We start from the raw sequence: 5,823 nt of genomic DNA, 5'->3' as shown, positions 1-5,823 counted from the left end.
GGTGAAACCCAAGGGGCAAGCCCCAAGAGACTAAGGTTAGAACCCGATGTCCTAGAACCAAATTAGGAAACCGTGGGAGTTCTGTAAATTAAGATGCGAAGAGAGCTTACAAGTAGGTGGCTTACTGAGTATAATTTTTATACTCATCCCGTTCTCCTTTATTTTTCTCAGGTGTTCGCTGGCTGCTGGTTGAGGTAGAGGAGCGTTTGAGAGTTGTACAGTCACAGGCGGGGTCATTTCGGAGCGTCAGTCCCTTTTCGGTCTTTTAGAGTCTTTTGTATTTCATTTTATATTTGCAATTTCTTTTGTAATAATTAACAAACAAAATTTCTCTCTTTTGTTTTAATTCAAAGTATTTTTATCTTTTTACTTTGCTTTTCTTTTCTTTTATTTTCCTTTTGTTTGTTTTCGATTTCGTCTTTTTAGTCACGATTTGGTTTTTCGAAGCCTCGAAAATCGGGTCGTGACAAAATGGTATCAAAGCAGTCAGGTTTTAGATTCTGTAAACTTTTTCTAGGATAGAGGGTCGCACACCTCTGTGACTCAGCTCGACGACACGCCTCGCAGCGACCAAGTATGCATTCTAACCCTGTTTAGTAGGATATGAGTGGTTGCAAGGCTGTAAAAATTTGATGTTTGTCTTGGGAAGGTGGTAACTATGATTACGCTTTAGAGTGTTTAATAGTGAATGTTCACTCTATTACCGTCGATGTTAGATTTGAGTNCTGTAAAAATTTGATGTTTGTCTTGGGAATGTGGTAACTATGATTACGCTTTAGAGTGTTTAATAGTGAATGTTCACTCTATTACTGTCGATGTTAGATTTGAGTTATTGTGAGGAGGCCGAGAGGGTTCACGTTATAACTTACTGGCCTTAGGAAGACAAAGGGGTGACTTCGAAAAATGCGTGACGTCCAACCCATAGAAATGTATATCAGACCTTCTAAGGTCTAGTAAGAGATAGATACCTATGGCTCAGCCTCCCATGACCATAATTCTAGATGTCAAGCATGCCTCCTTTGTGACCACATTGTAGGCCTAGACAATTTAGAACNGTGACGTCCAACCCATAGAAATGTATATCAGATCTTCTAAGGTCTAGTAAGAGATGGATACCTATGGCTCAGCCTCCCATGACCACAATTCTNAAATGCGTGACGTCCAACCCATAGAAATGTATATCAGACCTTCTAAGGTCTAGTAAGAGATAGATACCTATGGCTCAGCCTCCCATGACCATAATTCTAGATGTCAAGCATGCCTCCTTTGTGACCACATTGTAGGCCTAGACAATTTAGAACATGCCTTAGGGCAAACCACATAGTAGACCCAGACAAAGTTCTTGTAGACAAGGGCAACCACTATATATGCACCCCTCAAGCAAACGAATTTCATAAGTGAGTTTGGTTAAGTTGGAGGTCGAGAAATAAGATTCACCAACATTGAGAGTGAAGCTATAGAGGACATGACNCAAGCATGCCTTCTTTGTGACCACATTGTAGGCCTAGACAATTTAGAACATGCCTTCGGGCAAACCACATAGTAGACCCAGACAAAGTTCTTATAGACAAGGGCAACCACTATAGGAGTTATGCACCCCTCAAGCAAACGAATTTCATAAGTGAGTTTGGTTAAGTTGGAGGTCGAGAAATAAGATTCACCAACATTGAGAGTGAAGCTATAAAGGACATGACTTCAAGGTCGGTTGGAATCTTCACGAGCTAAGTTTCAGTTATGGACTTCCAAAAGCATGATGTGCGCTTAATGCCACTAAAGGGATATGGGGTGCATGNTCCAAAAGCATGATGTGCGCTTAATGCCACTAAAGGGATATGCAGTGCAGGATATTCCCATTGATGGATCACCTACTAGAGAATAAGCCGCTTTGGACCTTGGTGGAGAGGACAAAGTCTAAATGCAGCACGTGGTTATTAGGACCACATTTTTTTTTTTTTTTTTTTTTTTTTTGGACCAACAGTGATATTGTGGGGTTGAGGAAGGAGGATGCTGTTGGGATGAGAGGTTACTAGAGAGAGGTGGGTAAATTTTATTTTTATTTTTATTTTTAAGTTATCTTTTTAGTGATTTATTTATGTATTATTATTTTGATGTATATATATTTTTTTTATAATTTTTTTTATTTGTTTATTTATTTTTATTATTTTTTTTTTGGGCTATTACAGCGAAACTCATCCTAGACCGAACCATGTCTAACATAGTTATATGTTTTCTTTCTGATACACCGTTTTGTTAAGGTATACCAGGGGCTGAGAGTTGAGACGTTATTCCATGTTCTATCATATAGTCATTGAATCTTAAGTCCATATACTCTCCACCTCGATCTGATCGAAATGTTTTAATAGTTTTTCCTAATAGATTCTCAACCTCAGTCTTATACTCTCTTAATTTTTCAAGAGCTTTGAACTTGTGATGCATTATGTAAATATAGTCATACCTTGAATAATCATCCATAAAAATGATGAAATATTCATACCCTCCTTGTGCTTTGACATTCATTGGACCAAAGAGATTTGTATGCACGAGTTATATGGTTTCTTTGGAGGTAAATAGTTGTCTTATAACTCATTTAGAAGTTCTCTTTTAACCAATCTTTCAGTCTTATTGAGATCAATGTGGCATAGTCTTAAGTACCNGAGATTAATGTGGCCTAGTCTTAAGTGCCAAAGATAGGTATTAGGAGAAATCTTTTGTCGTTTATTTTGAGTTTCAGCTGTTTTAAATATCTCGGTATTTAAAATAGCTTTTGTTTCGCTTGGTTTTAACATATATAAGTTGTTTTATAGTTTTGGAGAACAAATATGGATACATCTTTAGCAAATGAACACTTCATTGATTTCAAAAGATACTTTATACAATTGTTCTAATAAACAAGAGATAGATATTAGATTTCTTTTCATTCCAGGAACAAAAAGTACATTATCTAATATAATGAATCTATCTCCAAAAAACAACTTTAAATTTCCTACTGATCTTGCTGAGACAACCTCTCCTGTTCCAACCCTGAGTGTTATCTCGCCTTCCGCAAGCATTCTCTAGGAACTAGTTTCCTGAAAAAAAGAACAAATATGATTAGTGGTCCCTAAATCTAGTATCTAAGGTGAGTAATCATACTCTACTAAACATATTTTTACAACTAGTAAATCATATTTACCTTGTTGTGCCTTTTCGACTTTCTTCTCTGCAAGGTATTTTGGGCAGTTTCTTTTCCAATGCCCCTTTTTCATTGCAATGGAAACATTTTCCATAATCTGCATTTTGAACCTTGTGTTTGCGGTCAGTAGGAATCTTATCTTTTCCTTTACCCTTTCTGTCATATGCATCCCAAATTGTTCGGTTTGCATTTGAGGTGGGATTTAGATGACATTCCTTAGTTAAAACCAACCTCAAATCATCATTTACAAGTATTGCATTTTAGGTTTGATTTCCAAGTTGCATAATTGTCGCCGTTTAATTTTTCAGAAGTGAGTAATTGTACTATTGAGCTTGTCATGCTGAGAAATAAAACAAATTCTATTAGTGATTTGAATTAATCCTTTTTAATCCAATTGGTTTAGCAAATTTAATAATGTACCAAAAAATTATTAAGTTCGCAACAATACTTTAGTGAGTCAGAGCAACTGCTACCGAGGGGCAGTCAATCACTTCTTCACTAAACCAAGACATTGTTGACTTAAACACTAATCCCAGAATAACTCTTATTCCTATAGTGTTTTAGTTATTGCCACTTTGGTCAAGAATATACTAACTCTTAGTAATTCTTCGTAAGTGTGACCCGCCATTTTTAGACCTCAGAGATCGTCCCCAATAATGCTTATCGAATGAAAAAGCCAAAGTTGGGAATGGACCTAAGAAATCATATCCATTTCTAGAGTTTGCGTTGTTCTGACTCCCATGTTACGACCCTCCAAATGGGTAGTTGCTCTAGGGCAACATGCAGGCGGAACATGAGAATCTCACGGTGCAACCTAGTGGTGGAGACCATATGATGTGTTGATATACTTCCTTCTCACACTTACTATAAATACTCTCTCTATTCACCTTGTTATTGACTCATGCAAATACCTTTCAAATGGAGGACGCTCCCAAGGCAACACGAGGCCGAGTATGAATCTCACGATGTGAATTTTTCAGAGAGCGTAAAAAGAAAAACGATGTATCTCATATACCTTTTTCCTCCCACTAAGTATTTTAGACGGTTGAGTATACTTATTTGTAATACCCGAAGAAAGAGAAATAGAAAAAAAAAAAAGGAAAAGTTGAGAGGGGCAAATAGGTAAATTTGCCCCTCCAACCACCTAAGGGGTCCAAACAAAACCCCATCTATAGTCCTGCAAAAGAGAGATAGTGAGAGAAAGGGGTAGAGAGAACCTAGAGAGAGGAGAAAGGATGAACCGCCGGAAGACTCACCGAAAACTACCGTCGGAGTCCATTCGAGTGAAAATCATGATGCAAGGAGGTGAAGATCATGCAGAGAGACTTTCTTGGAAGGGAAAAGAGAATGTGGGTGGCCGAGTCCCATTTTTCATCAAGAAGTCGGAAAACCCGCAAGGTAAGGATCTTGAACGTTTTCTCAGATCTACGGTTTTCCTTTGTGAATCAAGATCTGAAGTCTTGATATATTCATCTAGGAACAACTCTACGCATTATCTGTAAAGAAGTTTGGTCAGACCTCAACCTGAAGGCGGAGATCCGAGAGTCGTCCAAGAACGGTGAGCGAAATTCCGACCTTCTTAATTCGTCCGATAGTTAAGCGAAAATTACGAAAAAAATACGAGGACGTAGCTCGTAACACGATCTAAAACTTTGCCGAAGGAATCATATCGATCCGATCTACGGATCGAAAGATATGAAAATCAGAAAAGAGGGATGTGTTTCGGTTTTCAGAGGGCAGAGAAGAAAGAAGAAGAAAAGAAAAAAAAAAAAAGGATTCGGCCAGCGAGCGGCGGACGGCGGTGACAAGCGCCGGACACGCGTCGACCATCGGCTGGAGCAACGCAGCTCCAGCGAGGTGTCGACACGTGTCGCCTGCAAGCCGGGCCGACCCGCGACTACGCGGAGGCGGGCGCACGTGGCAGGCGCGCGTGAGCGCGCGTGGAACGGCCAATTTTGCCCGGTTGTTTTCTGTTTGCCCGATTTTTGTCCCGGTTCCAGTTCTAATACTATTCTTACGTGAATAGGGACCTAATTTAAAGAAATCAGTACTTTTAGACACCTCACGGGCAAAGAAACGCTAGCAAAAAGGGCACGCGTCAACCAGGTAAGTCACCACCCGGTATTTAGGAAGAAATACTTGTAGGGTTCGTTTGGATTGTATGTATGCATGTTAGTAATTTTGCCTTAAATTAGCTCTCCATGAATGAGATTAATCAGATGGATTGTTATGATGTGTTGGGTGAATTATCTGAGTGTTGCTTGTATGCCTTAAGCTTCCGTTGTACGTATGCATGCGTTTAATTTATGTTGGAATTGTGTATTCCATTTTCCGGGTGCTCGATGGATGAATTCGCCCCATTGAGCGCGAACTTCGTGTTTTGGGTGCTGGATGGAGGCCATCGCCCAGTTGAGCCGGCGTGCCTAGTTTGCATGAATATTAGGATGTTAGAAGACGGTTGCATGCACACCCCGTTATTTTCTTATGCCCATTTCTATGATAAGCTTAGAGAATGACTGTTAGGAGCGATAAGTCGCTCCAGCCAGACTTAATTTTTCCCTAGGAACTTAGCGGTTCACCATGGCAAGAAAGTACCTAGGAGTGTTCATAGATTGCTAGCGTGAGAACGGTATCTATAGCTTCGTGGGAGG

The 5,823-nt window shown here is 39.5% G+C and overlaps 1 long non-coding RNA gene across 1 annotated transcript in view; it reads left to right on the top strand.

The window, feature by feature from the left end:
• The first annotated feature begins 472 nt into the window (after positions 1–472).
• LOC111792795 overlaps positions 473–5,823 on the top strand; it is a 13,007-nt gene continuing 7,656 nt past the window's right edge. The window contains exons 1-6 of the long non-coding RNA XR_002814848.1: positions 473–485; positions 1,587–1,588; positions 1,777–1,785; positions 4,367–4,570; positions 4,650–4,730; positions 5,199–5,278. This is a non-coding gene — a long non-coding RNA (uncharacterized LOC111792795). The remainder of the gene's footprint in view (positions 486–1,586; positions 1,589–1,776; positions 1,786–4,366; positions 4,571–4,649; positions 4,731–5,198; positions 5,279–5,823) is intronic.

Source organism: Cucurbita pepo, chromosome LG04, assembly GCF_002806865.2.
Source record: "Cucurbita pepo subsp. pepo cultivar mu-cu-16 chromosome LG04, ASM280686v2, whole genome shotgun sequence".
Lineage (NCBI taxonomy): Eukaryota > Viridiplantae > Streptophyta > Magnoliopsida > Cucurbitales > Cucurbitaceae > Cucurbita > Cucurbita pepo.
Note: the sequence above shows the minus strand (reverse complement) of the source record. Positions and strands in the feature narration are given on the sequence as shown.